This window comes from Bos indicus x Bos taurus, chromosome 5 (genome assembly GCF_003369695.1).
Source record: "Bos indicus x Bos taurus breed Angus x Brahman F1 hybrid chromosome 5, Bos_hybrid_MaternalHap_v2.0, whole genome shotgun sequence".
NCBI lineage: Eukaryota > Metazoa > Chordata > Mammalia > Artiodactyla > Bovidae > Bos > Bos indicus x Bos taurus.
The window spans coordinates 45,755,253-45,782,324 of record NC_040080.1 but is presented as its reverse complement, the minus strand read 5'-3'; the positions used below and the strand labels follow the sequence as shown (position 1 = coordinate 45,782,324).

The 27,072-nt window shown below is 48.8% G+C and overlaps 1 pseudogene; it reads left to right on the top strand.

The window, feature by feature from the left end:
* Positions 1–4,538: 4,538 nt before the first annotated feature.
* Positions 4,539–25,787, top strand: LOC113893444 (annotated as a pseudogene).
* The last annotated feature ends 1,285 nt before the right edge of the window (positions 25,788–27,072 follow it).

Sequence of the window (27,072 nt, the reverse complement as noted above, 5' to 3'; positions counted from 1 at the left end):
CTGGGATCCCACTCCCTGTTCCTCTTTCCTGCAGGGAAATTCACTCCTGTGGAGCCTGGGCTGGGCCATTGCTGTGACAGCACTGTCACCTGGATCCTCATCGGATCCTCACTGCACCTCTGAGAGCAGGTGGTATCACCCCCACGGAGAACGGAGGAAGCTGGGCCCAGGGTCCAGGAACGTGGCTGTTGGGGGCCAGAGTGAGGTACTCCGCCCATGACAAAGGTCATGAGGAAGGAGGCTCGACATACGCAAAGGCGGGATCGAGCCTCAGGAGTCCCCCTGGAACTCCTCGAGCATCTACCCCCATAACCAGAGCCTGCCTACTTTACCACTTTGTGCTCTCACCTACATCTCTGATTTTACGGGGGGGCTGTCCCCCACCACCTCTTTTGGAGGAGTTAACCTAGAGCTCCAGTTAATAAAAACTCCTGGGCGTGACAAGAGTGTTTTAACCTACAAACTCCTCTGAAGGTTCTCTAGCCTGCCTGACAGGCTTGTCCGGCCACATGTGATTGCTCACAGCCTCCCAACCGTGAGAGGCACGAGATGCTTTAAACCTTCTAAAAACAGGTTCCTTAGAAAAGTTAGAAAACTATTAGTATAAGTATAATGGGCTGATTAGAAATTGTATTGGTGAAGGTTTTTCATTTGTTGAGCCAATGTTTGTTGCTAAGTCTCCATATCCCCTGCCCTTACACACATTAATGAATATATAGAAGAAATAAGTATTAACCTTTGATATTAATCACATTAGACCTTAGGCTAAGTAAATTCTTTCCTTAACTAAAACCCACTACACCCTCACCCTATAGGAATGTAACTTTATTTGGGTAGTGTCTGTTTTAAGAATAATCACCCCTGGAGAAATAAGTGTCCTGGTTGACTGACCGCTGTCACAAGGAGAGGGTCATAAATTGTCAGCAAGCCCCCTGGCCAGAAGATGATGTAACACCCCTAAGACCTCTGTATACATTTGTATGAAGCACCTGACTTTGATAAAAGTCAGGACTGCTGACCCCGCGTGACTTTTGCATAACATCTCAGTGTATAAAAGTAGACCATGGAAAACAAAGAATTGGGATCAGTTTCTCGAAATACTGGTCTCCCCATGTTGCTCTCTCTCTCACTCTGGCTGAGTCTCCATCTGGAGCGCGGAACCCCCCATGCTTACTAATTATGCCTGGGCTTCTAAGATCTGACCGGGGAGGCCTCAGTGTCTCCTCTCCTTCGGGAGAATGGAAGGACGCCTGTGGCCTACGTAAGTGGTGCAAACTTCTTGTCTTGAAGTTTTATTGGTCTCCTGCGTAAACCAAGCCACTCAGCCTCTTTTCTCCACTGAATTTTCCTACTGAGCTATCCTCATCCTATTACTCTTTATATCTTTGATAAAATATTTAAATAAATAGGTCGCCGACGCCGTCCCCGCTTCAAATACCCTGGATCAGCCGGGGCAGGACCCCGGCACGTGGCCACGTCCCCTGCCTGGGAAGGACTGTCCGGGGAGGGGCCTCTGTGTGCTTCCAGCCTCTTTCCTGCGTCCAGGTTGAGCTGATTGGTTGGGAGGACACAGGGTGTCCTGTCCCAGGAGGAAGTGAAGCAAGCACGTGGTGTTTCTGTAGCACAGCTGTCCTGGGTCCGGGCCAGTGTACCTGCCTTCCTGGAGCCCAGGTCACGCGGCTGTCTGTCGCCACCGGCTGTCCTGTCCCACGTGGGGAGAGACTGGCAGGGGTCTGTGCCACACTCACGTGCCCACCACCCAGGACCCGAGTCCCTCCCAGCAGGGTCTCTGGTGTGGTTTCTAGTTTCTCTGCAGGCCCTGGCACTGGGTGGTTTTAAGCTGCTGCTCCCATGTCTCAAAGGTACCTTGCAATTCACAGAGCCGCCATCACACCAGCTGCACACAGCCTCCTGTTGGCTTGTTCCTGGGGCTTAAACCTAACTGAGCAGTGTTGTACTAAGTTGCAGAGGTCAGTATTTACACTAAAGCTGCTTCTTTTCAGCAAGTTGTGTTGCTTGCACAGAATATCTTCCAAGTGTTTACACTCAGATGAGTGATGAGCTGGGCTGGGCCCCGTCTCCCTGTCAGTGACAATCGGTGATAAGAGACTTGTTCTGTCACAGCCCTGCTTCCAAACCACGTGTAGTCCCAGCCAGCTCTCCTGCCTGTGGCTGCACCATGCTCAGCCTCTGCTGCTTAGCTCCTCTGTCTCCTAAGGCTGCTAAACCCACTTTTGACTTTACATTACCTGTTAAACATAAAAAATTAAAAAAAAAGCTTTTTCTCTATTTACCTAAGGTAAAGCTGCCTGAACCCCGATGTCCACTGAGACCGTTGGTAGAAGTGCACATGAGCAAAGACACCCAGATGTAAGATTCCTTCAGGGCTGAGGTTCTGTGTTTGTCTGCAAGTCTAACTCATTACTTCCCCTTTGCTGACCGCAACTTGTTCCCTTCCCAACCCCTTCCCCACTATACCCCCAGGTCCTGCTTTCCCTGTATCTGGAAAAGCCTGCTCACAGTGCAGCAGGACAGACCCTGACTCCAGGCTCCTCACCCAGCCTTGGCCTTGCTCCAGAGCTCAGTGGTGTGTGCTGGTATGGGGAGTGGGGTGTGGTATGGGATAAGCCTTCAGCCAAGGTCCTCGGTTTCTCCCTCGTGGTCCCCCAGATCCCAGCTCATGACTCAGAAGTGAGGCCAGAACAGCTCACGGCCAGAGGGGACAGCAGAGGGAGGCCCCAAGGCCAGACAGGGCAGGGAGCGGAGGTCCCTCAGTATCCCTGAAGCTTCTCCTGCCTTCTTTCTTGGTCCGAGCCTTCTCGTTCTCGCAAACCCTGGGGCATCACCACAGAGGCTGTTTCCTCCAACTCTCGCCCTGCTGCCTGCCCAGCTGCTCTGCAAAGATCAGCAGACCCTGAACTGAACCCCAGCCTTTGTCGCCTCCCCTTTGTGTGACCTGGATCACAGTTATCTGACCTCACCTGTAAAATGAGAAGAATATTTCCCTATATTGTTATGAGGATGAAATGTAATGTGCTCTGTGGCCTGGGCCACACAGTAGGTCCTGCTGAGTGTGGAACTGTCCCCTCTACCTAGACTGTGTTAGATGCAGGTGGAAAACTCCCCCTCCCCCAGAATCACTTCTCCTTCCATGCTGTGTCACCACACCCGCCCAGGGATCTCATATATAAGCATGTGCTTACCAGGTCTGATACCTCAGGGAGGTACTGGCTCTACTGATCTCAAACACCCCTGTAGATACCCAAGTGCTCTATTATTTACTCCACTCACCCACACCCCAATCAAAAACACACAGATTTTGTGCTCTGGTTTCCCTCCATATGAGACCTGGGTTCCTTTCACTCTTACTAAAACAGGAAAAAGAAAAAAATTAACAACCCTTCATGCTGCAGGATAGACAGAGAGAGAGTGAGCTGGTATCTCTTCCTCTTCAAATAAGGACACAAATCTTCTTGGATTAGGGCCCCACACTTATGACCTCATTTCACTGTAATTTCCACCTTAAAGACCTTATCTTCAAATAGACTCATTGAGGTGGGGGTGAGGCTGTGGCTTCAACATATGATTGGGGCGGTTGGACACAGTCCACCCATAACCCCAGGTGAATCCATCATGAGTGCCCCCAGGTGACTGCTGCTCAGGAAGATTAACTTTAACCACTTCATGCTCAGTACCATTTACCATTTACATTACACCATAATTTCTTCTCATCTTAGTCTTTTATCCAGCTAGGGTAAAAGTTTTTTTGAGGATACCACTGAGTATATCCAGAAGAGAGTAAGCAACAAAGAGCTGCAAAACCTGCTCACTAAGGCAAAACCCAGGAGAATTTTGTGATTGAGGCCCGTTTGTCCAGGTAACCTACATGGGTGCATCATCCCCCCACCTCAGGCTAGCTTCCTCCTGGCAGGCCTCCTCCAGGGGTCAGAGTGGAGCAGAGGGTTCAGGCTGGGGGACTAGTAGGCAGGCTTAGGCAGCAGGACCAGGACTAGAGTGAGGAGAGTGGGCCCCGAGGACACAAACTGAAGGGGCTGTGACCCTGGCAGAGGTCCCCTGAGTGGGAGGGGAACATTTCTTCCCTCCCTGACAGGATCTCCTCAAACTGGGCTAGAGGGCCCTGGGTGACTGTGTCTGCAAACGCTGCCTGGGACCTGGCTTCTCCCTCCATCTGGGACCCTCTTCTAGTCTACGTGGAGCCGCCCTGACAGTGGAAGGCCATGTGGCTCAGGGAGCCCTCCAGGGTCACAGTGAGTGGCTGCGATTGTGTGTCATTTGAGGGATTCTGAGGAGCCTCACACATCCCCACCAAAGAGGAAAACACTTCCTCCACCAGCTGTGCAAGTGCCAGTTTATTCAGGTTCAGCCATTCAGATGGGTGTTTCCTCAAGTCTCTTGAGTCTTTAGAGTTTCCATAAAGTTGCACACGGCCTTAGGGTGCAGGTATGTGACGCTGTCGCCAGGTAAGGTGTGAGTTAGGCTGGTGAACCCCGAGAGGTCAGGGTGCTGGGCACTGAAGGATGTCAGGATTCCAGTTACGGTTTATTGCAGAGCGGAATTCAGGTTCCGTCAGCTCCCAGACAGTGTCTGGGTGGGTTTCACACATGAAGCCTCCATTGTCCTCAGGACGAGTAACTGCCCTGGATTCAGTGTGCAGCAGGGCGCACAGAGCACTGCCCAGGGGTGCTCACCCTGCTCAAAACAGATCGTGATGTTTTTTAAAATGTTCATTTTGCCTGAAATATAGCATCAAATAAGTTGGGGAGCTGTCATAGGATGCGATTTCTAGAAAGCTCTGGGTATGTGTATTGTGTATTTTGCTTATCCGTGCAATGTCTGCAGTGCTCAATTTGTGCCTCTCTTCGTATGGTCATAGTCTTTCTTTTCTGTTAGTTGCCAGTAAGTTAATTCGGAGTTAAAGAATTTTAAATGCACGACAACAAAAGCCCTTTTGTGATGTTGAATGAGAATAGGACCAGGCCTCTGTCTTTTATTTATTATCGTGATGCTTTATTTGTCTATTACTGTGACCATTTCCAAGCTAAAAAATTAAAAACAAATTACTAATACCCTGGCCTGTTGTCTCTGAGTACTCCCAGAGGTCAGACTAATGCCCTAGTGTCCAGCTCCTCTGGAGGGCAGTGCAGATATTACATGACCCGAAGCCACCATTGTATGTCACTTTGTCAAACTGTCCAGTTGCCAAAGGCCCAAGCAGTCAAGCACACTCCTATCAGCCAGAATATTCCAGGAGCTTAGGGGCCACTTCCCAGTTGCCAAGGGCAAAGAGCAGGTTGACTCCTCACTGCACACTAAGGCCCTTGAATGAAGGTTTTCTCCCCCAATCCCACTTGTGTTAGTTTCTCTGTGGACTTTCCACCCACAAGTCCTTTGGAAGTGACGCTGTTGACCTGCCTCTGAGCATTTTTATCAAATACCTCTCTTAAGACTATCTTAAAATGGCTTTTGCTTGTTTATTTCATGATTGAATAATGGAGTATCCATGAGGTACAAACATGTGTTTAATGTTGAAAATAATTTACATTTGCAAAAATTCTTCCCTTGTCATTTATAATAAAATCTCTGTGATTTATGCAGAATAGATCCATTCAGCTTATTTTACAGACAAGCAAAGTCTTTTTCTTAATCCCTTGATGTTCCTTGTTACAGGGAAGAAGTGGAGGCATTGCATGAATTTCTGAATGAGTTGAAGACAGACTTGGCTATGGAAGACCAAGAGAGATTCCAACAGGACCTGCTAGACAGGGAGAGGTTTTTAAAGGAGTTTCCTCGGTAAAAAAAGAGCTGGAAGAGAGCATAAGAAAGCTCTACGCACCTGCAGACAGGGTTGACAAGTCGCACAGGGACTGTACCATCTTCAAGGTGGTGGCCAGCTCTACCGGCACTGTGTCTGGTGCTCTGAACACCCTTGGCCTGGCTCTGGCACCCCGGACAGCAGGGGCCAGGTGGCGCTCTCAACCACTGGGTTAGGGCTGGGAGCAGCAGCTGCGGTGACCTCTGTGTCCACCAGCATCGTGGAACACTTTAGTAGGTCATCAGAGGAAATGGAAGCCAGTGGGCTGTTGTCAACTAGCATCAAAGAAAGGTGTCTGTGGGAGCTCAATGTCTGTGTGCACTAGGGATCGCTTTTTCTACGGCTGGTGCTGCTGCTAAGTCACTTCAGTCGTGTCCGACGACTCTGTGTGATCCCACAGATGGCAGCCACCAGGCTCCCCTGTCCCTGGGATTCTCCAGGCAAGAACACTGGAATGGGTTGCCATTTCCTTCTCCAATGCATGAAAACGAAAAGTGAAAGGGAAGTCGCTCAGTCGTATCCAACTCTTAGCGACCCCATGGACTGCAGCCTACCAGGCTCCTCGATCCATGGGATTTTCCAGGCAAAGTACTGGAGTGGGGTGCCATTGAGTCTACAAATCCATGAAAGGGGTTAGGAACAATGTCCATGCTGCAAAGCTGGTGAAAGACAACTCTCAGCAGCCCATGCTAAAAGCTTCACGAGCACTGGGTAAGTCTCTGTCCAAACCAGCAAGGAGGTGAGTGAAGCTTTCAAAGGCATGGCTCTGGCAATGACCAAAAAGGCCCGGATCATTGCTGGAAGCTTTGCAGGACTCTCCCTTCTAGTGGATGTGGGCTTCCTGATAAAAGAGGCAATGCACTTACATGAGAGGGTAAAGACAGCTTTGGCTGAGAAGCTGAGGCAGCTGGCCAAGGAGCTGGAGGAGAAGTTTAAGCAGGTCATACAGACCTATGGGAGGCTGAAGTAAGGCCCGATCCCCCACCCCCAGAGCAGTACAGGAACCAGGGACACACGTGAGACCAAGGTTGAGAGCACCTTGTTAGAGGGGAAGGGAGGGGAGACAACACTGATGGAGCTGGGTGTTAGGAATCTGGCATTTCTGCAGCTGAGCACAGCAGGGGAGGAATACATACAGGTGGAAGAGGGGAGAGAGAAGGAAGGAGCCTGGGGCCTAGACTAAGGAGGAGGGGGACTAGTGATTGACGGGAAGGGAGAAACCACTTATTTTGGACTAAAGAACACAATGGGGTAAGAGTTCCCTTGTTGCACGGCAACTAACAATGAGAGGCCAGGAATATGAAAGGCTTTAAAATGGGAGAAAGTCAAAGAGGAACCATAGCTGGGATCCAGGAGAAGTAGCCTGGGCTCCTCTATCGCCCTCCCCAGGGTTTGCTGTCCCAGCAAGAAGAGTCTCCCCCTGGTGGTGGTCTCTAGCCCTCCTTCTCCAGCATCAATGCACCTTTGATCCCAGCAGGTTTATCTTAGTTAGGCAGTGACTTCTTGATGAAGATGGTGGTGGTGGTGGTGGTGGTGGCAGCGATGAATACTCAGTGGGTGGAACATTTGTCGAGATGCCTGTGATATTTGGGACCAGGATACACTGAGTGACTAATGAAGTTCCTATGAAATTCCAAATGCTGTGTGAAACAGAGGTTGATTAAAAAAAAAAAAATTACAAAAGAAAGAAACAATGACACCAGAAGGCAACAACAGAACTTTGTGGTGTGTCAAGGTGATCAACCAGCCTGAGGTGAAGAGACGCAGCCTCTCAGACCCTCGGTTTCTTCTTCAGCTGTGGGTGGGGCTGGGTAAGACATTTCAGGTTCCTTTGTCTCTCCCCACCTTTTGTTCTCTGGACTCTGGTTCAATAAATACGAGCTGATTCACTGAGGCTTCCTTGCATTGACTGAGGGGCTCAGCTGGGCTCCAGATGCCTGACCTCCTTCCCCAGGAGCATGTCTCCCAGGATCTCAGGGCACACATCCTCCATGGCTTCTCCTGCCTGCCCACTGGGCTCCCATCCAGTAGTTTCCCTCAGACCCTGGAGCCCCCAGGCCCCATGGGATGCACGGGGGTGCCCGTGTCATCTGACTTGGGTTGAGTATGGGGATACTTCTCCTCCAGCCCCAGGGACCAGGATGGACATCGGGCACCCAAGGATGATTGAGAGCAGAGGGCTTGTGTGTAGGTGTGAGAGAGGGTCAGCTGTAAACAGAGGGGCAGAGAGAGAGCACACACCTCACCCAGGTTTCCTTCATGTTTCACCAGGACTCCTGCAGGAGCCTCCCCTCTCCTCTCGGCCAGAGCCTGGACCTCAGAGGGTGAAGACTGAGCTTTGGGACCTTGCTATTTCTTATCATAAAAGAGAATAATTTGTTTTGCTGGAGGTTCACAGGAATATCATGACCTGACATCAAGAAAAGGTTCTGACACCAAGAAGGTTGCAACAACTAACCAGGTCCCTCGCTTACTTTTCTCATAAAAGGGCTTTGCTGAGAGCTTTGGGGAGCTTGGGATTTTAAGGCACGAGCCACCCGTTTCTTTGCATGGCCCTGCAATGAATCTTCTTCGGTTCCAAACTCCAACATTTTGGTATTGTTTGGCCTCACTGTGTGTTGGGAATATGGACTTGCATTCAATAAAACAGGCAGCCCAAAGTATTCTGTTGGAGCCTGTGGTCCCTCGAAGGCAGAGGTGGATGCCAGGCTCAATCCATCTCCGGAGGCAGGACTGAGGGGCTGGGGAGAGTGGGCAGGAAGGAGGGAAGGCCCATACAAGGCCATGCTCTGACCTGGTCACCCATCTGGGCTTGCACCTGCCACGATCTTCTGAGGAGCCTTCATGGAATGGCCTCAGGCTCCTCCAGTCCAGGGAGGAAAGGGGAGAATCTGGGTGTTGCTCTCACCCTCACGGGCCTGCTCCATGGGGCACCAATTCTCTGTTTCCATGTGGAGCATGTGAGCACCTAACAGGCTCCCATCCCATCGTGACCCCTGTCTCAGGTGAGATTCCTGTGGTTCTGAGCAACAGAAACTGCATCTGGCTAAGTGAGCACAGAAGAGGGCCCACTGGAGGGAACCGGGGCAGGTCAGAGAAAGGAAAGAAGCCCCCAAACCTGCACAGTTCAGGAAGCACAGGAAGCAGGTCTGGGCCCCCTCCAGGAGCTCACGGTCTGTCCCCTGAGGCCCTTGCCAGCAGCGGGGCTTAGGTCCTGGCACCTAGAATCTCAGAGTCAAAATCCCAGGACACAGGAGAGCTTGGCTTGGGAGACTGTATTCTGGGACCAGTAGGTCAGGCTGAAGGATGAGAAGGATGAACGGGTAATAAGGACCTGGACCCTGAGGGGAAAGTCTCAGGTCAAGAGGCTCCAGATTGAGTGCTTCCTGGATGCACACGTGCCCTCTTCTCCGACCAACAAAATGACTCTCCTCACCCTGTTCTGGGTCCAAGCAACCCACACACGACAGTAAGTGCACCACCTTCTCATACGGTTCGGACTGTTCGTGTTCATGGGGTTCTTGCGGAATGAATGTTTTGGCCACCTGATGTGAAGAGGCGAGTCACTGGAAAAGAGCCTGATGCTGGGGAAGGCTGAGGATTGCTGGCAATTCTGGGCTCTGTCCTTGGGGTTTTTTCAGGCCAGAAGGGTAGCAGACTTATCAGAATCTCAGTCACTTCTATCCATCCAAGAACTGCAGCTGCCTTCAAGGGAAATCCACAAAAAATGACTGTCTCATCCTTTGCCCATCATTCAATCTATGTTGACTCTCCTCAAAGTCTTCCTGTTCTGCTTCTCCTGAGCCCTCACGTGGCGGTTCTGCACTCTGCACTTTTGTGTTTTGTACTTTGTACCAGGTCTAGAGTGTGTGGTTGTTGCCTGCAGGAGAGTCTGCTTGTCAAGAGCTTGTCTGAAATGATTTTTGAGCCTTACTTCTTTCGCTGACCTGTTGTGTGATCTGGGAGAAGTCGCATCCCTGCCTTTGCCTGTTTCCCTATCTACATAATAAAATAGTAACTCTGCCCCTCTTCAGAAAAATCACATGATAAAAAAGTAAATGAATTGCAAATGGCCAAGTGCTCTTCTGATAGAATCATACCCTTCGCTCCTCCTGTCCTTCCACAGGCTCTCCAGGGTCCAGGGTGCCCCATGACCTCTATCCTAGGGAAGCAGGCCCTTATGGGGAGGGAGAACTTGGACCTTGGTGTTTCAGCCCCCCTCCCACCCCCTTCCCCTTGGACATAAATCAGGATGGTGAAGATCCCAACTTTAGAGTCAGACCTGGGCTTCTATTTTACTTTATATCTCTGAGATCTCAGATAAGCTGTTTCCCTTTCCTTGATGAACAAGGCTGCCCTTTGCCTCCCCATTGATGGGGAACCCTTCTCTTGACACAGTGCTATTCACATGCCTTGTGTGGTTCTCGCCCTCTGCTTCCACATCAGGCCTGGCAACACTTATCCTCCTGCACTTTGCTCATCTGGCTCCTAAGTATGTTAGGTCACTCTTGACTTTGAACTGCCTCTTTTAAAAAAGCAATCCTGTTTCTCTAGTCACCTCAAGCAATGTTACCTGAGCCTCCATGTCCACTGCCACCTTTGTGAGAAATGCATTTGGGCAGAGACGTCCACAGGTAAGGTCCTTCAGGGCTGAGTTTCTGCATTTCTCTGCAAGTCTGACTCTTTACCTGCCCCTTGCTGGCCCCTACCTGCCCCCTCTTGGCACCCCCCTACTCCCACTCTGCCTTCACCAGGAGGAGGCTGCCCACTGATCATCAGGGCCAACCCCCGCTCCTGGCCCCTCCCCTAGCCTTGGCCTTGCTCCAGGGCTCCATGGTGGCCCCATGGTCAGCAGCCGGCTCTCATCCCCTGGATCGAAGCTCTGTAGCAATGTATACCACATTGGCCAGAGCAAGGTTTTCTTCCAGGCCAGCATGCTGGCCCACCTGGAGGAGGAGTGGGACCTGAAGATCACGGACGTCATCATTGGCTTCCAGGACTGCTGCAGGGGCTACCTGCCAGGAAGTGAGTCCCGGGACCCCCACACCTTGCTCGGGACCCCCAACTCTCCTGTAGCAGAGGGCACTGAGGAAGTGGGGCCTGGGCACCCTCATGTTGGCAAGTGTTCCCCGGGGAGGCCACGTGCCTTTCCCTGCCCCCCTGCTTCCTGGATTTCTGCCAGAGGTTTAAAGTGAGCAGGAGGGAGGGGTGACTGTGCTTAGATTTTCCTTCCAGGAAAGCCCCTGGCCACCGCCTTTCCTCCCTGTGTCCCTCCTGTAGGGGAGACACCCAGAGCTGCTTGTCCCTAGAGGATCCCGAGCTCCAGGGAGAAGGCAACCTTAAGTCTTGACAGCTCCTGTGGGGTCAGGGGCAGGCTTGTGCAGGACAGCAGGAGGGGCAGCTGCACGTTTGCCCCTTGACCCCTCTGTGTCAGTGCTTCCAGCCTGAGCCCTGAGTGCTGGGGTGAAAGCGTGAGAGTGTGATGTTTGGATAGATGGACGTTTGCAGGACATGAGCTGCTGATATTCTTCTGCCCAACAACAGTGGTTTTCTGAGTTGCTTGACGAAAGCCCCCGCCTCTCCCCGGACCATGGCTGCCTTATCTGCAAAATCAGATCAAATTCCTGGCCTTTGTTATGGGTGATTGTAAGACCAAATTGCAGTGTGTGGTCCTCAGGGAATAACACCCATCACTCTTCTGTCTGTCCCTCAAAACCTGGGAGGAGGTGACCATGATGGCCAAGGGATATCTTCTAGAATGAAGCAACCCAATGGAAGGTCAGGCTGGCCTCGGTGAAGGGCATAGGCCCATTGCAGCCTCTTCTGCTTGGGGGCAAAAAAGAAAAAGTCCAACAGCAGTTGAGTTGCAAGACTCTCAGGCTGAGTTACATTTTCTTCTCCATTTCTTTGTAAAACAGAGCCAACACTCCTAGAGCTGATGTGAGATTCAACAGGAAAGGCGTAGACGGTGCGGGCACAGCGCCTGGCACTTGCTCAGCCCCGTCCACAGAGGCTCTTTGCTCAGGAACCAAACGGAGGCAGGGCCAGCTCTCTGTTGTAGACTTCTCTGAGTCGCCAGGACAGTGGTTTTCTGATAAAAGTCCTCCATTTGGAGAGAAAATATCAAGTTGTCAGATGGAGATAAGCCAGGGGAGAAAAAGGCAGCGTGCTCTCAGCCCTCCCCATGAACTGCTGCGTCCACCTAATGGCAGTGACCACCAAGGCCAGGGCTCCTCCTGTGGGCTACTGGGACCAAAGACACTAGTTCCATCCCCCCCAGCAGGGCTAAGTCAAGAGGAATCTGATCAAAAGGGGTGGGAGGGGCATGGACAGAGTGTCAGAGGAGTGGCCTTGGGCCCCTCACCCAGGTATCATGGGAGCAGAGCAGGGGACTGTGGACTCTACAGAGAAAGGTCCTAGAGGCCTTCTCAGAGGATGTGATGTCAGATTTGGGCTTCGCTGCATGAACACCATCTTCCAGGTGGTTGCAGCAGGTGACCCTAGCAGAAGGTCCTCTGTAAGTAAGTGCCTAGATTCCACATGGATGTGACACTCAGCAGCAGAAGTATGACTAGTATGCAGTGAGCAGGTGGCATTTTCTGGGATTGGGTCACATGCTGGTGGCATGAAGGTGAATAAGGCAAGCAGGCTAGTGAGTGTGGGTGGGTAGAGAAGGCAGAGGGGGCTGGGAAGAAGCCTGTGGGCTGAGGCCAAGGGCCTCATAGTGTGTTGGTGGCAGGTCTTTTTTCAAGGAGCACAGAGCCAGATGAACTGAGCCAAGAATGACCTAGAATGTCAAGACTGGGCTTGTTTCTCTAAGGGGAGCAGTGGAAGGGTGGGAAAAGCCCAGGGTGGGGCCTGGTGAGCAGAATATTTGATGCAAGTGACTCAGAATTGAGAGTGTTCAATTTCCCTTTTCGGTTCTCCGGGTTTATCTGGACCCACAAAATGTGTGGTTTATTGCAGAGACACACAGCTTGTGGCTACACCTGCAATGCTGAGAACAACTGGATCTTGTTCACACTCAGCCAGAGAAGATTCCTGGGTAAGCAGGGAGGTAGGACCCCCACCCATCTCCCCATCTTCACAACCATCTGAGAAAAGGATGATTGTCACTAGTTGACAGAAGAAGGAATGGAAGTGCAGAGAGGTGAGATCATGGCCAAGGCAGCAGGTTAAGCAGGGGCAGAGCCTGCATGTGGAGGCAGGTGTGCTTGGCAGCTTCCTCCCACCCCTGGGCCCCTGGACAGTGCAGAGGGAGGGCGACACCTGCTCAGGTGGGCTCCACTTGGAAGATGGGCTCCTGAGATGAGAGCTGACACCCCAGAAGATGTATGTTGAAGGTGCTCAGCCCTTTGGGAAACTGGAAGAAACAGAGGGGGTGGAGGAGGAAAGAGGAGTCAGAGCCTCTCCTGCTGTGGCCTGGCCACCTTGAGGCTGCCCGCAGGTGCTGCACTGCAGCTGATGGAGGAAAGGGTTCCTCTTGAAATACAAGGAATCCAGGTTTATCATCACCTTGTCTCTTGAATGCCTGCTCAGTGCCAGTCCCTGCGGGGGGATCTGAGGCCTGAGAGGAGAGGAACAGGAGAGCAAGTGGGGAGATGCAGGGCTTGCTACACAATGCCTACATTATGATCTCGGTTTTATAATTTTAAGACAAAAAGTCAAGCTGTGAACACATCAGTGTAACAGGAGTGACACAGGCTTTGATGTATGTGTTTTACAGGCAAGGACAATGCTGGAAACTTTTGGGTTACTAAAACCATGCTCCCCCTCTCACATATCCATGTCAGAAAGTCAGAGTGGGCCTCCACTCTGCCCATGGAAAGCCGTGTGACCCTGGGCAAGTCACCTCCCCTGGAATTGTTTCTTCAGTTTCTTACTCAAATTTTTAATATATATATATATATATATATATATATATATATATATATATATATATATTTTTTTTTTTTTTTTAGTGTGTCAGGTCCTAGTTGAAACAAATGGGGTGAGTTGCTCCACAGCATGTGGGATCTTAGTTCCTTGACCAGAGAGCAAACTCGTGTGCCCTACATTGCAAGGCGATTTAACCACTGAACCACCAGGGAAGTCCCTGTTACTCAAAATTTAAAAACTGGTTTCAGTCTTCTTCTGTGGGTTTTAGGCTCTGTCTTGTGGATTTCCCCCTTGTTGACTCTAGATATTGCAAACAGTGTCTGCTGGTCTCTCCTTGTAATCTGACCTGGTTTATGGTGTCTTTTGCATCTTTTAATATTTAGACAACAAATAAATCAGACTTTTCTTTATGGCTTATGGGATTTGTGTCTTGACTAGAAAGGTTTCCTCAGTCAATCTTATTTTTAACATTTTTTTTTCTAGGGCCTTCGTAGTGTTTTCTTTCTGGCTTACATTTAGATCTCTTTGGGACTTGGTGATTGATTGATTAGAAGCTTTTTCTTTCTTCCTCTTCCTCCTCCTCCTTCCCCTTTCTCCTTTTCTCCTTCTCTTTCAAGCAGGGCATATTTAATAGTTACTTTTCTCAGTCAAGGTCTTCCCAGGTGGCGCTCTTGGTAAAGAACTCGCCTGTGAATGCAGGAGACATGAGAGACATGGATTCAATTCCTGGGTCGGGAAGATCCCCTGATGAAGGACAAGGCAACCCACTCCAGTGCTCAGTCAAAAAGGAGCACACCTTTTCTTGTGTCTTCAAACCAGCCTTCATGGCAGTCAGGGTATGACTCCACTCTCTTCCCTCAAAGTCCCCAGCAGCAGTAAGGGAACAGAGAGCAAGAGGCTGGAGGGAGCTGGGCCCCACAGCCACGCTTGGCCCTGGATTACAATATGGGGCATTCTCTGTTAGTCTCTAATAGGCCACTTCCTGGAAAGGATGTTTCTGGGAAACAGGAGGACTTTGGAGAAGCCTGTCCCAGGCTTTGGAATGTCTGAATCAAGGGTCAGGCATGTATCAGATTTTAGATAAGTCCTGTGTTTTTCCACAATTCTCTCTTCGTCTCCTCATGTAATAATATCATAGCTGGAGTAAGGAGACATGAGGGAATACAGGTGTTTCCTGCCACCTGAATGTACACCGAAATGCCACCGAAATTTTCCTATGAAAATTTCGCAAATCAAAATGGCATAGAGCATAGACAATCTAGGTCTCACGTCACAGTTTATTGGCAGAGGCTAATCCTTTGGAAAGCAGGGGATGCCTATAAAGGGAATACACTCAGAAATCTGATAATACTGTCTGTCAGAAAGAGCTTTTCATCCAGACAGACAAGGAAAACATATGGAATTACTGCACTGCAGGTAAAACAGGGATTGTGCTGTGTCTTTGAGAAGCTGGTTGTTTTATGACCCCATAAGGGGTCCCTACACCTCATATACTGTTCATGGGGTTCTCAAGGCAAGAATACTGAAGTGGTTTGCCATTCCCTTCTCCAGTGGACCACATTCTATCAGACCTCTCCACCACAACCCTCCTGTCTTGGGTGGCCGCACACAGCATGGCTTAGTTTCATTGAGTTAGACAAGGCTGTGGTCCATGTGATTAGACTGACTAATTTTCTGTGATTATGGTTTCAGTGTGTCTGCCCTCTGATGCCCTCTCGCAACACCTACTGTCTTACTTGGGTTTCTTTTACCTTGGATGTGGGGTATCTCTTCATGGCTGCTCCAGCAAAGCACCACTGCTGCTCCTTACCTTGGACGAGGGGTATCTCCTCATGGCAGCTCCTCCAGACCTTGAACTTGGAGTAGCTCCTCTTGGCCCTCCTGCTCCTGTGCAGCCACCGTGGTGCAGTATGATAGGATACTGAAAGAGGAACTCCCCAGGTTGGTAGGTGTCCAATATGCTACTGGAGATCAGTGGAGAAATAACTCCAGAAAGAATGAAGAAATGGAGCCAGAGCAAAAACAACACCCAGTTGTGGATGTGACTGGTGATAGAAGCAAGGTCAGATGCTGTAAAGAGCAATACTGCATAGGAACCTGGAATGTCAGGTCCATGAATCAAGGCAAATTGAAAGTGGTCAAACAGGAGATGGCAAGAGTGAACGTCGACATTCTAGGAATCTGTGAACTAAAATGGACTGGAATGGGTAAATTTAACTCAGATGACCATTATATCTACTACTGTGGGCAAGAATTCCATAGAAGAAATGGAGTAGCCATCATGGTCAACAAAACAGTCCGAAATGCAGTACTTGGATTGAGTCTCAAAAACGACAGAATGATATCTGTTCGTTTCCAAGCAAACCACTCAATATCACAGTAATCCAAGGCTATGCCCCAACCAATAATGCTGAAGAAGCTGAAGTTGAACCGTTCTATGAAGACCTACAAGACCTTTTAGAACTAAGACCAAAAACGATGTCCTTTTCATTATAGGGGACTGGAATGAAAAAGTAGGAAGTCAAGAAACACCTGGGGTAACAGGCAAATTTGGCCTAGGAGTACAGAATGAAGCAGGGCAAAGGCTAATAGAGTTTTGCCAAGAGAACTCACTGGTCATAGCAAACACCCTCTTTCAACAACACAAGAGAAGACTCTACTCATGGACATCACCAGAGGGTCAACACCAAAATCAGATTGATTTTATTCTTTGTAGCCAAAGATGGAAAGGCTCAGCAAAAACAAGACTGGGAGCTGACTGTGGCTCAGATCATGAACTCCTTATTGTCAAATTCAGACTTAAATTGAAGAAAGTAGGGAAAACCACCAGACCATTCAGGTATGACCTAAATCAAATCCCTTATGACTATACAGTGGAAGTGAGAAATAGATTTAAGGGACTAGATCTGATAGATAGAGTGCCTGATGAACTATGGACAGAGGTTCATGACATTGTACAGGAGACAGCGATCAAGACCATCCCCTTGGAAAAGAAATGCAAAAAAAGCAAAATAGCTGTCTGGGGAGGCCTTACAAACAGCTGTGAAAAGAAGAGAAGCGAAAAGCAAAGGAGAAAAGGAAAGATATAAGCATTTGAATGCAGAGTTCCAAAGAATAGCAAGGAGAGATAAGAAACCCTTCCTCAGCCATAAGTGCAAAGAAATAGAGGAAAATAACAGAATGGGAAAGACTAGAGATCTCTTGAAGAAAATTAGAGATACCAAGGGAACATTTCATGCAAAGATGGGCTCGATAAAGGACAGAAATGGTATGGACCTAACAGAAGCAGAAGATATTAAGAAGAGGTGGCAAGAATACACAGAAGAACTGTACAAAAAAGATCTTCACAACCCAGATAATCACGATGGTGTGATCGCTCACCTAGAGCCAGACATCCTGGAATGTGAAATCAAGTGGGCCTTAGAAGCATCACTACGAACAAAGCTAGTGGAGGTGATGGATTTCCAGTTGAGCTATTTCAAACCCTGAAAGATGATGCTGTGAAAGTGCTGCACTCAATATGCCAGCACATTTGGAAAACTCAGCAGTGTCCACAGGACTGGAAAAGGTCAGTTTTCATTCCAATCCCAAAGAAAGGCAATGCTAAAGAATGCTCAAACTACCCGACAATTGCACTCATCTCACATGCTAGTAAAGTAATGCTCAAAATTCTCCAAGCCAGGCTTCAGCAATACGTGAACCGTGAACTTCCAAATGTTCAAGCTGGTTTTAGAAAAGGCAGAGGAACCAGAGATCAAATTGCCAACATCCAATGGATCATGGAAAAAGCAAGAGAGTTCCAGAAAAACATCTATTTCTGCTTTATTGACTATGTCAAAGCCTTTGACTGTGTGGATCACAAGAAACTGTGGAAAATTCTGAAAGAGATGGGAATACCAGACCACCTGACCTGCCTCTTGAGAAATCTATATGCAGGTCAGGAAACAACAGTTAGAACAGGACATGGAACAACACACTGGTTCCAAATAGGAAAAGGAGTATGTCAAGGCTGTATATTGTCACCCTGCTTATTTAACTTATATGCAGAGTATATCATGAGAAACCCTGGACTGGAAGAAACACAAGCTGGAATCAAGATTGCTGGGAGAAATATCAATAACCTCAGATATGCAGATGACACCACTCTTATGGCAGAAAGTGAAGAGGAACTAAAAAGCCTCTTGATGAAAGTGAAAGTGGAAAGTGAAAAAGTTGGCTTAAAGCTCAACATTCAGAAAACTAAGATCATGGCATCTGGGCCCATCACTTCATGGCAAGTAGATGGGGAAACAGTGGCAGACTTTATCTTTTGGGGCTCCAAAACCACTGCAGATGGTGATTGCAACCATGAAATTAAAAGACACTTACTCCTTGGAAGGAAAGTTATGACCAACCTAGATAGCATATTCAAAAGCAGAGACATTACTTTGCCAACAAACGTCCGTCTAGTCAAGGCTATGGTTTTTCCAGTGGTCATGTATGGATGTGAGATTTGGACTATGAAGAAAGCTGAGTGCCAAAGAATTGATGCTTTTGAACTGTGGTGTTGGAGAAGACTCTTGAGAGTCCCTTGGACTGCAAGGAGATCCAACCAGTCCATTCTAAAGATCAGTCCTGGGTGTTCTTTGGAAGGACTGATGCTAAAGCTGGAACTCTAATACTTTGGCCACCTCATGGGAATAGTTGACTCATTGGAAAAAACTCTGATGCTGGGAGGGATTGGGGGCAGGAGGAGAAGGGAATGACAGAGGATGAGATGGCTGGATGGCATCACCAACATGATGGACATAAGTTTGAGTGAACTCCGGGAGTTGCTGATGGACAGGGAGGCCTGGCATGCTGCAGTTCATGGGGTTGCAAAGAGTCAGACATGACTGAGCACCTGAACTGAACTGAATGCCTCATATTTTAGCCAGGCTGTATCCAGGAGGGCAGAGGGTGCCCTGCTTGTCCTGGACAGGAGGAGTAGCAGAGAAGAGACAGGGTCCCACTCTTTGAGATCCCACGGACTGCAGCCCACCAGGCTCCTCTGTCCATGGGGGTTTGCCAAGCAAGAATACTGGAGTGAGTTACCATGCCCTCCTCCAGGGGATCTTCCCAACCCAGGGATCAAACCCATGTCTCCCTCATTACAGGTGGATTCTTTTCTGACTGAGCCCCAGGGAAACCAAAATGGGTAACAGAGCTTAAGAATTTGTCCATTTGTGTTGAGAAAAAAATGACCACCAAAAGATTTAATAATATCTCTCTCTTAGGAGATTTATGTCTTGTGCTGCCGCCAGAGTTTCCAGATGTACAGCTTAAAGAGAACTCCAGGAGCAGAGACACAGTACAAAGGATTGGAGTTAACTGGTAGCTATTTCATTCTAAATGCTAACTGGAGAAGTCTGTTTTTAAATATATTTTGTTGTTAATTTTTTTTCTTGACTTCTGTTTCTTGTTGGTTTAGCTCCCCTGTTGTTTCTCCCATCTCCATCTTGGTAATTTTTCCTTGAGAGCCTCCTTTCCTTCTCTGGGGCCTGTGAGCCAGTTGGGTTTTCCTTCCATCAAGCAAGATGAAGGTACAAACCTTTAAGAGAGTGGTGAAGATTAAGTCCCATTCCCAGTGAAACACACACAGAACTTTCTAGAAAGGAGACTGAAGAAAATTAGAGATCAGAGTAGATGAAACAAGGACCTCATTGCCCTTGAGGAAGTATATTCCCTTTCATTTAATTTGGGAATAATAAGATCTGACATAGAAAACAAAAATGCAAGCAAAGTTTTATATAAGAAGAGTGTTGCTTGCACTATTATTTATGTAAAGAATTAGAAACAAGCTAAAGTTCAACAGTCAGTAGAGGACCGTAGAGAGGACTTGGCCCCATCTAGGTTCAGAGCATCCAGGGCAGGGCTGGGCGGACTCCAGGCCCTTGTGGCATAAAGGCTCTTGCAGAAACAAGGAGGGTGTGGGCTGTGGGAGCTGTGTTCCTGATAAAGCAGGAACTTTATCAAGGTAGAGGCTCAAGCCTTCAAGGAAGGAAGATATCATTTGGGAATAAAACGAGTCACTTGCCAACTAACAGCTATCCACAAACAAAATTTTTCTATATTAAAGGGAGTGCAAGCTCAGTCCTTTTTTGTGAACTGTGGACTGTAGCCCACCAGGCTCCTCTGTCCCGGCAAGAATACTGGAGTGGGTTCCAATTCCTCCTCCAGGGGATCTAAGTTCTCAACTCAGGTATCCAATCTGAGTCTCTTGGGTCTTCTGCATTGGCATGCAGATTGTTTACCACTGGGTCACCTGGGAAGCCCACATTAAAGGGAGTAGAGCATAGTCATCACAAACCTGGGATTTGGATGAGAAAGACTTTAGTTCAAGTCCAGGCTCTGGCACCAACATGAAAACTTGGACTAACTGAAGTTCAGGTGAATTTCAGGAGCCTGCATGTCATAGACTCTGGATCAGTATTAGTTATTACTGAAGAATAAAGAAAATGTTCCCAACCTCATGGAATTTCCAGAGTATTCCTTCTATCTGTTCTTGTCTTTGATTTTATTGCTCCTGTGACTTCACAGATGGCTCTCTCCTCTCTGATTACCTTTTCCTTGTGCCCCAACAGGACTCTGACTTGGAGAGATCTGGTGGGAGATGAGTGCTATGCTATGCTATGCTATGCTATGCTAAGTCGCTTCAGTCGTGTCCGACTCTGTGCAACCCCATAGACGGCAGCCCACCAGGCTCCGCTGTCCCTGGGATTCTCCAGGCAAGAACACTGGAGTGGGTTGCCATTTCCTTCTCCAATGCATGAAAGAGAAAAGTGAAAGTGAAGTCGCTCAGTCGTGTCCGACTCTTAGCCACCCCATGGACTGCAGCCTACCAGGCTCCTCTGTCCATGGATTTTCCAGGCAAGAGTACTGGAGTGGGGTGCCATTGCCTTTTCTTAACTAGTGGCCAGCAGAGCCCGGGAGACAGCGAACCATGCTGGATTAAGTCCCTGGTGGCACTGGTGGCTGTGGCCGTCCCAGGGGAACCCACCCACATTGCCCCTCACTGCTCTCTGCAGCCACTGCTCACTGGTGATGGAGCCCACCATCTGTTTTCTCATCCCCAAGGGTGAAGCCACACCTCCTTCAAGCCTGATTCAAAGAGCTGAAGGGACATCTCTGAAACCCTGCTGCTGCCACCACGAGCTTTAACATCTACCCGCCAGGTAATTGGCTGCCTCTTCTCTGGATGGTTCCTACTTGTGACCTAGAATTGAGGGTGGTGGTTCCAGGCAGAGTTAACATACAGAGGAATCAAGAACCAAGAAGGGGATGGATATGCATCTTGGAGCCCCCCAGAGGGGCCGCGTGAAGTTCCCCCAATGGGGGTGTGTCCACAGATACTTTCCCAGTCCTCTCCTTGGGGAGCCACTTTCAAGGTGCTCACTTCCTCACCCACTGCCCTATAGCAAGTGACTCAGAAGTGAGGCCAGGACAGCCCATGGGGAGGGGGACAGCAGAGGAAGTCCTGAAGGCCAGACGGGGCAGGGAGAGGAGGTCCCCCAGGGTCCATGGAGCTTCTCCTGCCCTCTCCCTTGGTCTGAGCCTCCTCCTGCTCCCAGACCCTAGGGCATCAACACAGAGACCTTTCCTCCAGCTCTTTCCCTGCCACCCACCCAGCTGCTCTGCAAGGGTCAGCAGATCCTGAACCCCCATCTGGTCTTTTCTTCCTCCCACCTGTGTGACCTGGAGCACAGTTATCTGACCTCACCTATAAAATGGGAATAATATATCCCTTTATTGTTATGAGGATGAAATGTAATGTATGTTCATGGCTTGGGCCAGTGCCTGCCACACAGTAGGTCTGCTTAGGTGTGGTACTGTCCCCTCTACCTGGAATATGTTAGTTCCAGCTGGAAATTTCTCCCCTCCCCCAGAATCACCCCTTCCCCTAGCTGTGTGAGGGCACCTGTACAGTGCTCCCGTAGATAAGCACCTGCTTACCAAGTCATTGCCTCATGCGGGTCCTTTTGATCGCAAATATCCCTGCAGATCCCCAGGTGCTCAGTTATTACCCTGCCCACCCCCTCCCCAATCAATCAGTACACAGATTCAGTGTTCTGGCTTCCCTCCATGTGAGCCCTAGGTTCCTTTCTCCCTCAGAGACCCAGGAAAAAGAGGAAAACTAAGAACACTTCATGTTGCCGAAAAGAGAGAAGGAGAGAGAGAGAGATCTGGTGTCTCTTCTAATAAGGACACCAGTCTTATTGGATTAGGGCCCCATACTTATGACTCATTTTACCATAATTACCACTTTAAAGGCCCTATCTTCAAATACAGTCACCAGGGGGGTAAAGCTTCAACATATGAATTGAGGGGTGGGGTGGGGGAAACAGTTCCATCTGTAACCCCAGGTGATTCCACCAAGAGTACTCGAGGTCATCGCTGCTCGAAAGATGAACTTTAATCACTTGATCCTCAGTACCATTTACCTTCCACCATAATTTCTCCAATTTTCTTTTTTTTCTGTCTAGCGCTCAGAATATTTTTGCTCAACAGAGCAAGGGAAAAACTGCAACAACTGCTTGCTCAAGACAAAGCCTGGGAGAGTTTTGTGGCTGAGGTCAGTTTGTCCAGGTAAAGAGCACAGTGCACCAGGAAGGTCTCCCAGATCCTCAGGCCCAGGGCTGGTTTCCTCCTGGCAGGCACACCTCCTCCTGGCAGGACGCTATGGTGTGGTGGGGCTGAGAATGTTCCTTCTCAAGAATCCAAGAAGAATGTTTCCTCCATGTCATTCACTGCCCGTGAATGGCCTCAGACTAAGAAGAGATGAAACCTGTAAGGAGGGAGCAGGTTACGTGGCCTTGGACAAGTTCCTGATCTCCTTGCCATTACTTTCTTCATCTGTTCAGTTTTATTGAGAGGACACTGAGATCATGCATGCAAAGTGCTTTGCATAATGGCTGACACAGAGTATGTGCTAAATTAGTATTAACTTTTAAAATAACCTTGTTGGGAAGAATCAGGGGCCAATGGCCTCCTTCCAGGAGACGAGAACCAAGTAGAACTTCCTTTGTGAAAAGTCAGGAAATCCTGACATCAACATTATTTTGCATTCCCAGGGATTCTGACTTGAGCCCTTTGATTAGGAACTGTATCAACCCTGCAGGATCCTGCTGGCTGATAAGATAGAGAGGCTGGAGAGGAACTGGATGGAGCTGGTGGGGTCCTGGCTCTACTCCTACCCGGCTCTGGGGCTCTGGGCTTATCTTGGAGTCTCAGATCTGTCCTGTGTTCAGTGGGAATAGCAGTTCAATCTGATGGACTATGGTGATGGCCTCAGAGTGAACTGCAGGTTTAGACGTGGAGAACCAAGTACAATCATAAGGACCAGGGAGGCCTGGACCAGGGTCAGACCCAGGGTCAGGGTGGAGCAGAGAGTCCAGGCTGGAGGACTACTAGGCAGGTTTGGGCAGCAGGGCCAGGACTAGAGTGAGGAGAGTGGGCCCCGAGGACACAAACTGAAGGGGCTGTGTCCCTAGCAGAGGTCCCCTGAGTGGGAGGGGGGACATTTCTTTCTTCCCTGATGGGATCCCCTCATGCTGGGCTGGAGGGCCCTGGGTGGAGGGTCCTGTGGTGGTCATGTTCTCCACACCCTGCCTGGGACCTGGCTTCTCCCTCCATCAGGGACCCTCTTCTAGTCTATGTGGGGCCTCCCTGACAGTGGAAGGCCGTATGGCTCAGGGAGCCCCCCAGGGTCACAGTGAGTGGCTGTGACTGTGTATCATTTGAGGGATTCTGGGGAGCCTCACGCATCCCCAACAAGAGGAAAACACTTCTCCACCAGCTGTGCAAGTGCTGGTCTCTTCAGGCTGAGCCATTCAAATGGGTGTTTCCTAAAGTCTCTTGAATTTTTAGAGGTTCCATAAAGTTGCACATGGCCTTGGGGTGCAGTCAGGTGAAGCTGTCACAGGCAAAGTGTGAGTTAGGCTGGTGACACCTGCAAGGTCAGGGGTGCTGAGCACTGAAAGTTGTCAGAATTCCAGTTATAGTTAATGCACAGTGGGATTCAGGTTCCCATCAGCCACAGGACAGTCTGGATGGGTTTCACACTTCCATTGTTCTCAGGATGAGTTACAGCTAAGGTGGCAGGCTGGTGACCCCTGAGAGGTCAGGGAGCTGGGTGATGGGTCAGGAGTCAGTGAGATGGGCTGGAGAGCCATGGGGAACCAGGACTCAGAGCACATCTCCGGCTTCCCTGTCAGTTGGGGCAGTGGGTGGACCCAGTGACCTTCTGTGAAAGCCAAGGTTGTCAGGCTTGGGGGAGAGCAGATGCCAGGCAAAATAATCATTAAGGGTCCTTCTAGCTCTAAGTTTTGATTAAAAAAAAAAAAATTCTACATACACTGAAGTAGCCAGTCTGCAAAATCAGAGGGCACAGTTCCCCGGACTGTCCTTACGTTTGACACCAATGGTCAATTTCTGGGGTACAAAAAACCACCCTCAGGTTTGAGTTTTCCCTAGAAGGATGCTCAGAGATCACTGAAAGCTTCATGATTCCAGTTTATAACAGGACAGGATTCGGGTTCCCATCAGCCATAGGGCAGTCTGGGCGGGTTTCACTCATGAAGCTTCCATTGTCCTCAGGATGAGTTACTGTCCTGAATTCAGTGTGTGGCAGGACGCACAGCACTGCCCACCAGGGATACTCACCTTGTTTAAAAACAAATTACTGTGACCTGTCATCTCCAGCCCCTCCCCGAGGTCAGACAAGTGCCCTAGAGTCCAGCTCCTCCACAGGTCCGAACTGATGCCACGTGACACAAGGCCCCATTACGTCACTTTGTCAGAATGTCCAGTGGCCAAAGGCCCAGTCAGATGAGGACACTCATATCAGCCAGACTATTCTAGGGGCTTAGGAACCACTTCCCAGTAGCCAAGGCAAAGAACAGGTTGACTCCTCACCACATGCTGAGGCCCTTGAATGAAGGTTTTCTGCTCTAATCCCGCTTCTCTTAGTGTATCTGTGGAGTTCCTACTCTACCAACTCTTTGTAAGTGTTGGTGTTGACCTGCCTCTGAGATGTCTTTGTCGAATGCTGCTCTGAAGTCAAGAGTATCCTAAGATCCTTCATTTATTTTTTCCATGATTGAATAAGTACACAGAGCATCAACAATGTCCAAACATGGCTTCATTGTTGAAAAATTTTTTTAATTTGCAAAATTATTTCCATTTAATTTATACAATAAATTTTCCACTTAATTCATAATCTCTGTGTTTTATGCAAGGTAGACCTTGTTGAGCCTATTTTACAGACAAGCAAATTGTCTTTCTTCATCCTTTGGTGTTCATTGTTACAGGGAAGAGGCAGTTGTACTACATGAATATCTGGGCCAACCGGACAGGAAGAGGTGTCTAGAAGAGTTTCCTAACGGGAGCTGGAGAAGAGCATGAAAAAGTTGTGAGATGCGCAGACAACGCTGACAAGGTGCACAGGGACTGCACCATCTCCAAGGTGCAGCCAGTTCCACCGGCATTGCATCTGGCTTTCCGACCATCCTTGGCCTGGTTCTGGCACCCTTTACAGCGGGCATCAGTCTGGGACTCTCAGCCACTGGATTAGGGCTGGGAGCAGCAGCTGCTGTGACAGGCGTGTCCACCAACATCGTGGAACTCGTAAACACGTCATCAGTAGAAGCCTAACTTGATTTCCACAGCATAGCCCAGAAGATTTCCAGTGGAAAAAGTCTCTACGAAGTGAAAGATTTTAGGAAGCATATCCATGCCATCAGGATGGCCAAAAGCAATCCTCAGTTAGCAGCTGGGCGAGTCCCTGGCCAAAGCACCCAGCTGGTAAGGGCAGCTTTTGGAGCCACGGCTCTTGCAATGACCAGAGGAGCCCACACGTATGGTGGAGTCTCTGCAGGTTTGTTCCTCCTGTTCGACATATGGTCCCTGGTGAAAGATTCACAGGACTTGCAGGGTGGGGCAAAGACAGAGTCTGCTGAGAGACTGAGGGAACGGGCCCAGAAGCTGGAGATGAATCTGGAGGTGCTTACCCAGATATATGAGCGTCTGAAGTAGGCCCCAGTTTGGGCACCCCAGAGCACTGCAGGGACCAGGGACATGTGAGTGGCCAAGCCCCAGAGGCAACTTGCTAGAGGGTAAGATTGCAAAATAAAATTGATGGAGCTGAGTATTAGGAATTTGGTGTTTCTGTAGCTGAGCACAGCAGGGGAGGGGTGCATGCAGGTGATAGATGGAGAGAGAGTAGGAAGGAGCCTGAACTGGGGGGTGCGGGTGTGGGGAGAAACCACTTATTTTGGACTAAAGAAGCCACTGGGGGCAGAATAACGGGAGAGGCACGGGAACAAGTAATGAGACACCAGGAATAGAGAAGGGTTGAAAATGGAAAAAGCCCAAGAGTTAGGACTGCTGGGGTCCAGAAGAAGTAGTAAGGGCTCCTCTATTGCCCTCCCCAGGGTGTGATGCCCCAACAGGAAAGGTTTCTTCCTGGTGATGGTCTCTAGCCCTCCTTCTCCAGCATCAACTCACCTTTGATCCCAGCAGGTTTATCTTAATTAGGCAGTGACTACTCTTTTTTGGTTTTTTATTAAAGCAAAGTTGATTTGCAATATTCTGTTAGTTTCAGGTATACAGCAAAGTGATTCAGTTATACATGTATTTTTTTTAAAAATCTATATTCTTTTTAATTTTTTCCCATCACAGGTTAAAAATTTTGAATTCTATCCCCTGTGTATATAGTAGGTCCTTGTTGTTTATTTTGTGTATACTAGTATGCATCAGTTAATCCCATACTAATTTATCCCTCCCCACTTTGGTAACAATAAGGTTGTTTTCTGTAAGTATTTCTGTTTTGTAAGTAAGTTCACTTGAACTCTTTTTTTTTTTTCCTTTTGGCCATGCTAAGCCATTGGTGAGCTCTCAGTTTTCCCAACCAGGGATAAACCTGGGCTACAGTTGTGAAAACACTGAATCCTAACCAAAAGACCGCCAGGGAATTCCCTTAGTATTTTTAACTTTCCACTAATAAGTGATTTCATGTATTTGTCTTTGTCTGACTTACTTCCCTTAGTATCATCAGCTCTGAATCCATACGTGTTGCTACAAAGGGCATTATTTCCTTCTTTTTTATGGCTGAGTACTATTCTATTGTACATAGGTACCACACTGCCTTTACCCATTCTTCTGCTGATGGACACTTAGGTTACTATCATGTCTAGGCTATTGTCAATAGTGTCCTATGGACATTGGGGTGCATGTATCTTTTCAAATTTGAGCTTTCCCCTTTCCAGATATTTACCCTGAAGTGGGATTGGTGGATTATATGATAACTCTATTTTTAGTTTTTCAAGAAACCTCTATACTGTCCT